Source organism: Arachis hypogaea, chromosome 15 (genome assembly GCF_003086295.3).
Source record: "Arachis hypogaea cultivar Tifrunner chromosome 15, arahy.Tifrunner.gnm2.J5K5, whole genome shotgun sequence".
NCBI classification, from domain to species: Eukaryota; Viridiplantae; Streptophyta; class Magnoliopsida; order Fabales; family Fabaceae; genus Arachis; species Arachis hypogaea.
In genome coordinates, this window is record NC_092050.1 from 138,454,347 (window position 1) to 138,463,972 (window position 9,626).

Below are 9,626 nucleotides of genomic sequence, written 5' to 3' on the forward strand. Positions count from 1 at the left end.
TGAGTTGTCAAACCCAGCTGTTGATTGAAAATTAGAATTCTTGCTGGTTGATTTAGATCCCTCTAAAGCTAGTCTTTCCATAGGAGTGGACTAGAACTTGAGGAATCAAATTGATTAGTCCTCTTGACTTTCCTTTATTTAGTAAGGGTTAACTAAGTGGAAGCAATAACCAATTCTTATCACACCTGATAAGGATAACTAGGATGGGATTTCCAGTTCTCGTACTTTGCCAGGAGTTTTTCTAATTAATAATTTATTTTCTTCCAATTAATCATTCTTTCATTCAAGGATTTTTATTTTAATTACATAAATTCTCTTGTTAATTTTTATTACTTTAATTTATAATTATTTTTGTGCCCATTGCCCAAACTCCAAATTTTTCAGAAAACTCATAACCAATAATAAACTACACCTCTCTGCAATTCCTTGAGAAGACGACCCGAGGTTTAAATACTTCGGTTATAAATTTTATTGAGTTTTGTTACTTGTGACAACCAAACTTTTGTACGAAAGGATTCTTTGCTGGTTTAGAAACTATACTTATAATGCGATTATTTTTATAAAATTCTTTACTAGCAGTTAATCCCGTTCGTCAACCATCTCCAGTAGGGAACTCATCCCAGTTCCTGTTTATGGCCCACCTGTCATAAAAAATAACTCCACATCAACTTTTGTGTCATAAACAGTAAATAGGAACTCAAAACATCTCTCTCTTCTCCAATAGGAGGAACTAACTTTAGTCCCTGTTGTGGTCCCACTTAATATAATAATATAAATATAAATAATATTTAATATTAATTATGATATAAATAATTAATATAAATTATTAATTAAATAAAAATTTAATTATTTAGTGTAATTAATTATTATAATTATTAATAAATTAATTATAAGTTAATTACTTAATTAATTATTAGTTAAATATAATTATTTAATATAATTATTTAATTAATTAACATAACTATTTAATTAATTAATATTTCATATAACTATTTATCTTTTTATATAACTTGCCATTTGGCAAGTGTGGATTGGACAATGGGAGTCCCCATTCAGAGGGACTCCCTCTTCTTGGAATTCGTGCAGGAACTCGTTTCTTCTCCTCTCCAACGGTCCCCTCCCTCTTTTGTCAGAAGCAAGGCCTCAACATACTGCCCATTGGAGTTGCTCTTATAAAGTCGTGAGATTTCGAAATCAAAGCAATACTTTTCCATACTAGTTTATTATTGGAGGTACAAACTAATGGTGTGTTTGTTTGAGGTGAGAATGGGAGGGAGAAAAAAAGAGGGAAAGAAATAGGAAGGAAAATAGTTATTTTCTCTTGTTTGGTTGAGGAGAGAAATTTGAGAGAAAGGAAAATTGATGGAAAAATATTGGTAGGACCCACCATTTTTTTTTCCTCCAACAGTGGAGAGAAAATGGAAAGAAAACTAAATCTCTCTCTCTACTTCCAATATTACCCCTTTAGTTTTTTTTATATCATTTTTAATATAAAGATAAAATTGTCTTTTTATAACATTTCTTTTTTTCTTATTTTCCTTTCATCCAAACACATCTAAGAAAAATAAAAATACACTCAATTTCTTTCTTTTCCTTTCTTTCCTTTTTATTTTCTTCCTCTCTATTTCTTACCTTCCAACCAAACATAGCCTAAGGGGGACCATAAAAAACTTTATATTAATAATTTTACAAAAATTATTTTTAATATGAAAAGAGAGATGGTCTCCTGCTGTAATGCACTTGAGGTTTGGTGAAATCTGATTGGCCATGAAGGGAACATTTATTTTGTAATCTTACGTCATCATAGTCTATTACCTCAGAATCATTAAGGTATTAGAAATGGTAACACTTTTTTCTTTCTTCTATCTCTTCTCTTTCTCTCCTTGCTTCTCTCCCCAATAACTCTACATTCACGAGTCAAATATTTGGTCTTCATTGGTATATATTTATTGATATTAAATAGTGGTTACTTTTAACTTAAAAAATTTTGTGTACAAAAATTTATTATCCAATATATAAAATTATTCTAATTTATATTTATAGAAGTCAAATAATCTTCTTATTTTTATAACTCATTAACATCTATTAAAAAAAATGTATGCTAAAATCCGTTTGATTGATTTTTTTTTCAAATAAATTACATACTATTATTGTAAAAATTAAATTGAAAAAATAATATAAAAAATATATAAATTAGCATATAATAAAAAATAATAAAGTATAAAACTTGTATTTGAGATAGATGAACATTTAAAAAAAATTAGCATACAATAAAAAATATTAGGCTGTGTCAAACTCTCAATTTAAATGACCTTTATTTGACAATATAGGTAAAAAATATAGTTACCAAAAATTGTTTATATCATCTATTGAGAAAGCAATTCAAATAAGAGGAAAAAATTACATTACTGATGCTTGAAATGATGAGTAAAGACAAAGCTAAGCTTAAATAACTGTATATCAAAACTGATGAAGTATTACAAGACATCATATATTTATTTTCGTCTTTTTCCTTTTGTAGAGTTGGTAGATGGAGAATTATTCTTCATCTTGCCACATAAAGGAGTTTAATTTATGTAAGACATTGAAAATTATCTACCCTTCTATGCCTTTGTTAATGAAAATAATTAATTAGAATGAACAATTTGGTAGATGGAACTTTGAAAGAAGTGACTCTTAATTAATTAACAAAAATAGTTGCTTGATTTATTCATTAGTATAATTAATTAACATTCATATAGTACCATACAAATTAAAGTCACAACTCACAAGCAACAGGATGAGAACATGAAAAACTTCAGTGTTCAACATTGAGAATTCGTTTAAATAAGTACATGAAATTAACTTTTAATTAGCCACTATTATTATAAAATTATATTTTAAATTTTATTTTTTGGAGGATTTATAGTTTATGATTAAAATTTAGGATTTAAGATAAAAAATAATTTAACTAAATGGATTGATTTTTTTATTAACAACGGACTTTAAGACCTAATTAAAGAAAAATAAACTAAAAGACAACAATTCTTGAGAATGAGATGCCTGATAGAATTAGCATAAAGACAAATAGAGATACAAGAAGGTAAATTAAAGAATATATGATGGCCAAATTGATTGATACTTTTATTAACTTAAAAAATTGACTCCCTAATTAATTGTTTACACTTTAATTTAAAACAAATATTTTTAGATTTTTCTAATATTGAAAATTAAATATTTAAAATTATTTACCTAATTTATTTATGAGGTATGCTACACATACAAGTCTTTTTGGCTTACAAGTCTTACAAATTGGGTCAAATCTAACAAAAATAACATTTACCCACTGGAGTGTGATAACACGCGCGACACTTCTTCTTCTTCACGTTCCTCCTTCTCCTCCTCCTCCTCCTCCTCCTCTTCCTTCTTCTTCTTCTTCTTCTTCTCTTTTTTTTTTGCGTTTCTCCTTCTTTTTCTTCGCGTGTTTCATCTTCATCGTTGTTTTTTTATTACCGTTGTTGTTGTTGCATTTTTTCCTCCTCCTCTTTCTATTAATTTTTAATATTATGTATTTTTTTCTTCTTTGTTTGATTTTTTCTCCCAAGAAGAATTATAAAAAAATGAAATAAGAAGATGAGGAAGAAGAAGCAGTAAAAGATGAAGAGGCAGTAGAAGATGAAGAGGAGAAAGAGGAAGAGTTTTGAATTATGTAGAACTTATCAGAATAAAAATACACCCAAATATCTTCGTATTACACCCAAATATCTTCGTGTTACACCCAAATTTGCTGCAAATACAAAAAAATATTTTCTCTAATGATGTATTTTTTTCTTCTTTTTTTCCTTATTTCTTTCTTTTTTTTTAGTTAAATGAATGTAAGTTCATCCTCTTTCAAGTAATTTTGCAGCATTATGTGTTTCTTCTTCTTTGTTTGATTTTTTTGTTTTTATCCTTGTTAAGGGAGTAAAACAAGAAGGAACTTGAGAAGGTAAAATAAAAAAAAGATGAATAAGAAAAAAAAGAAGATGATGATGATGACAATAAAAAGAAGAAACAGTAGAAGATGAGAAAGACAAAGAGGAAGAGTTTTGAATTATGCAGAATTTATCAGAATAAAAATACACCCAAAAATTCTTAAAATACACCCAAATATCTTCGTATTACACCCAAATATCTTCGTGTTACACCCAAATTTGATGCATATACAGATAAATATTTTCTCAAATGCTGCATTTTTTTCTTCTTCTTTTTTCCTTCTTTCTTTCTTTTTTTAGTTAAATGAATGTAAGTTCGTCATCTTTAAAGTAATTTTGCAGCATTATGTGTTTCTTCTTCTTTGTTTGATTTTTTTGTTTTTATTCTTGTTAAGGGAGTAAAACAAGAAGGAACTTGAGAAGGTAAAATAAAAAAAGATGAATAAAAAAAAGAAGAAATAGCAGAAGATGAGAAAGACAAAGAGGAAGAGTTTTGAATTATGCAGAATTTATCAAAATAAAAATATACCAAAAAATTCTTGAAATACACCCAAATATCTTCGTGTTAAACCCAAATATCTTTGTACTACACTCAAATTTGCTGTAGAAAAATGTTTCCTCTAATACTATATTTTTCTTCTAAATTGAACCACACCTTAGCCTTGGATTCAAAATAATAATCAATTTCATTCTGGTTCAATTGACAATATGAACCTGAATTATTTATTATCTTCAACAACGAGATAACTGATGATGAAGGAGAAAGAGAAAACGAAAAGAGGAGAAGAACTTTCAATGAAAAAGAAGGAGGATGAGAAGGAGGAGGAAGAGGTGGTGTGATGACAACAATATCGAGAGAGAAAAATTACGAAAAAGAAGAAGAAGAGGCACGGAAAAAGAAGAAGAAGAAGAAGAAGAGGCACCAAGAAAGAAGAAGGAGAAGAAAAAGAGGAGGCACGTAGAAAGAAGAAAAAGAGACACGAAGAAAAACGTGAAAAATGCGTGAATATAAATGACCTCCCACAAACAAGCGTTTTTTCATACAAGTCATTTATATTCACGCATTTTTCACGTTTTTCTTCGTGTCTCTTTTTCTTCTTCTTTTTCTTCTTTCTCCGTGCCTCCTCTTTTTCTTCTCCTTCTTCTTCTTTCTTGGTGCCTCTTCTTCTTCTTCTTCTTCTTCTTTCTCCGTGCCTCTTCTTCTTCTTTTTCGTAATTTTTCTCTCTCGATATCATTGTCATCAACACCACCTCTTCCTCCTCCTTCTCTTCCTCCTTCTTTTTCATTGAAAGTTCTTCTCCTCTTTTCATTTTCTCTTTCTCCTTCATCATCAATTATCTCGTTGTTGAAGATAATAAATAATTCAGGTTCATATTGTCAATTGAACCAGAACGAAATTGATTATTATTTTGAATCCAAGACTAAGGTGTGGTTCAATTTAGAAGAAAAAATATAGCATTAGAGGAAACATTTTTCTGCAGCAAATTTGAGTGTAGTACCAAGATATTTGGGTGTAACACGAAGATATTTGGGTGTATTTCAAGAATTTTTTGGTGTATTTTTATTCTGATAAATTCTGCATAATTCAAAACTCTTCCTCTTTGTCTTTCTCATCTTCTGCTGTTTCTTCTTTTTTTTTTTTTTTGTCATCATCGCCATCTTCTTTTTTTTCTTATTCATCTTTTTTTTTATTTTACCTTCTCAAGTTCCTTCTTGTTTTACTCCCTTAACAAGAATAAAAACAAAAAATCAAACAAAGAAGAAGAAACACATAATGCTGCAAAATTACTTGAAAGATGATGAACTTACATTCATTTAACTAAAAAAAGAAAGATGGAAGGAAAAAAAAGAAGAAAAAAATGCAGCATTAGAGAAAATATTTTTCTGTATTTGCATCAAATTTGGGTATAACACGAAGATATTTGGGTGTAATACGAAGATATTTGGGTGTATTTTAAGAATTTTTTGGTGTATTTTTATTCTGATAAATTCTACATAATTCAAAACTCTTCCTCTTTGTCTTTCTCATCTTCTACTGTTTCTTCTTTTATTTTTGTCATCATCATCATCTTCTTTTTTTTTTCTTATTCATCTTTGTTTTTATTTTACCTTCTCAAGTTCCTTCTTGTTTTACTCCCTTAACAAGAACAAAAACAAAAAAATCAAACAAAGAAAAAGAAACACATAATGCTGCAAAATTACTTGAAAGATGATAAACTTACATTCATTTAACTAAAAAAAGAAAGAAAGAAGGAAAAAAGAAGAAGAAAAAAACGCAGCATTAGAGAAAATATTTTCTGTATTTGCATCAAATTTGGGTATAACACGAAGATATTTGGGTGTAATACAAAGATATTTGGGTGTAATACGAAGATATTTGGGTGTATTTTAAGAATTTTTGGGTGTATTTTTATTCTGATAAATTCTGCATAATTCAAAACTCTTCCTCTTTGTCTTTCTCATCTTCTACTGTTTCTTCTTTTTTTCTTGTCATCATCATTATCTTCTTGTTTTTTTCTTATTCAACTTTTTTTTTTATTTTACCTTCTCAAGTTCCTTCTTGTTTTATGTAAGACCCGGTTAATTAATGGCTAATTAACCCATAAATGAGAATTTATTCTAGAAAGCCAAAAAATGTTATTTTTATGGCTAAATGTGATAGAGGAAATTGAGACGAAAATTTCGGTACCAATTTTATAGAAATCGGACCAAGATTGGACCGAACGGGCCAAACCGGACCAACCGGACCCAAAGTGGGCCCTTGGCCCAACATAACTAAACCAAAACCCTAGTTTTCAGCACTCTCTCTCCTCACACAACACCAAAACACGCTGAAAATTGAGATGGAAGGGGGAAGAACACTCTCTCAACTTCCTTCTCTCACTTGATCTTCAAACCACCATAACTTTTGATCTAGAGCTCCGATTGCCGCTCCGTTTGCGGCCACGCGTTCACCGCGGAGAGCTCTACAAAACCCATACAATCAATCTTGAGGTAAGCCACGTTTTACTGTTCGAAATTCCAGCCCTTGATTTCGAGTTTCATGAGCAAAATGTTGAGATTTTGGGTTCTTTGATGTTATAGGACCCAACTCTCTTGAAGGAGAAGGTTAATCTTGTCTCCTTGGACCTTGGGTGTGGTAAGATTCTCAACCCTAGTATAATTTGTTGTTCTATGATGTTTGGGTATTGAGATGTTGTGTATGGGTATGATGATTATGGCTTAGGTTGTGTATATGTGAATATTGGAGCTTGATTGGTGATTTTGGAAAGCTTGGAAGAGGGTTTTGTGTGATAAAATCTGTTCTTGGAGGTGTTGATACCTTGAGAGCTTGTGGACAAGTGGTTTGGAAGTGCTCCGGTTGAGCTTGGAAATTGGCTAAGGTATGGTTTTAGTTTCCCGTATCTAATATGTAATGTGGTAGGAAATACTTAGGCTAGAGGCCCTAAGATAGGCATTGAATTGTTGGTGTTGTTGAATGGTTGAAATATATGATGTGTTCATATATGTGATTATGAATATTGATGCCTTGATTGTGTGAAATATGAGAAATGCATGTTGTGATATATGCTTGATGGATGATTGAGGTTGAATTGATGGGTGGTACCATGTTGATGGTGAGTATGATGTTGATTATGTATAATGATGGTTAATTGGAAATGGTATTATTGGAAATTGGGATGAGGAAGGATGTATGACATGATATTGTGTTTGTCCTTTAGCCATTTGATTGAGAAGTGTTAAAATGGTTGGATGTGGTTTTGGAAACCTTGGTAAAGTGTCAATGTGTGAGTTGAGGATGGCTTGTTGTTGATTTTGGTACATTTTGAATGATTTCAAAGAGAAGGATTGAAATTGGCATGTTTGATTGATTTTGAAAAGAGTTGAAAGTGGCTTGTTTTGAAAATGGCACCTTGTGGTTTTGTATGAAAATATGGTTTTTGGGCATACTTTGACGGGACATAACTTGGACTACGGATCTCTAATTTGTGCCAAATCTGTTTAGAAATGAAATTGGATCCGGGATGTCCATGCCGTTTGAAGAACGAGTGAAAAACGATTTAAAATGAGGAAGTTATGTCCGTCGGAAGATTGGGGTTTGAATCTGTAAATTCTGCAGCTTTTAACTTAGAAAATTTTTAGCAGAATGACCCCTCGCGCATAGGCGCACTTGGTGCGTACGCGCCGTTCTTCGAGAAAGCGCCATCCACGCGTGCACGTGGAGTGCGCGTACGCGTGGACCTGTTTTCATCCCAAAGTTGATTTTTGAGTTTTAAAAGCCAAATTTCATACTTCTAAGCCTCCGATCTCACCACTTATGTCTTAAATCATTATGATATGCCTAGCATGAGAAAAAGGGCTAGTGAATGTGGTAACTTGCGAGTGAAGCAAGGGAAAAATGAATGATCATTGAGGATCGAAGATGATTATGTGAGATGCGGAGAATGGCGGTGGAAGTGCTTGTTGTGCCATGGGCCGAAGGGCCGTAATTGTTAATGAATTGGCTGGTTATGGATTTAACCGTGAGCCGGATGGCTAGATTATTGCCGTGTTACGGCGGAGCCATGTTTATGGCCAAGTATAAATGCATATATGATGTTGATTGAATTGTGAAGGTTTGCACTTCCACCATTGGAGATGAGGGTTTCCCTGGGTAGTAGCAATGGCTAGCCACCATGTGCTCCAGGTTGAGACTCGAAGCTCTTTTGACCCTATGTCGTAAGTGTGGCCGGGCACTGTGAAAGGCCCGGATGAGCTCGCCCCCATAAATATTCACCAGTGATGGTGATGGATAAATATTCACCAGTGAGGGTGATGGATATGGATCATGATTATGATCAAGTTTATGATGAGTATAACTCGAGTTGGGGATGCACGACAGAGGGACAGTCCAATGGCTAGCTACCAGGACTTGTCGGGTTGGCTCTATAACCGACAGATGATATCATCAGCCACTAGGGACAGGCATGCATCATAAGCATACTACATGAATTGTTTGAGATTGCCTATTTGACTGCATATTACTTGCTAATTGCCTAAATGCCTTATTTGTTCCTATTTGTAAATCTCTTGTCTGATATAACTGTGTTTGCTATATTATACTCCTGCTGGTGGTTGGGAGGTCTGAAGGATTTGGAAAGGGAAGTATTAGTTAGACTGAAGAATCTTTAGTCAGTTGCCACTTACGGTTTAGCTTGTTTATAAGCTTTGATATTATCTGGAGGAAGTTCTAGGATTGCCTTCGGCTTTCCTCTATTATTATGTATTATATATGTGGAAGCTGTTACCGTGCTGGGGACCTCTGGTTCTCACCCATGCGGATTTTGTGGTTTTCAGATGCAGGACGCGAGGCTTCTCGTTGAGGCATGCTGGAGACTTCTGGATTAGCGAAGATCCTTTGTTCTCGGGACTCTGTTTTGGGTTATATATCTTGTTTAGATACTTTTATCTCCATTAAATAATACAAACTGTGATGACTCCTTCTAGAGGTGATTTTTGGAGAATAGGTTTTCTGTATTTGTGTCCCTTTGGGTTTCCTTTGGGGTTTCCTTATTTTATTATATGTATATATTATTATGCTCGGACCGGTTATCTTCGCAGCCGGATTTTGAGTCTTGGTATTCCCGTGCTTGACACTCTTTATATATATAGTCTCCATTAGCTTATCCTTT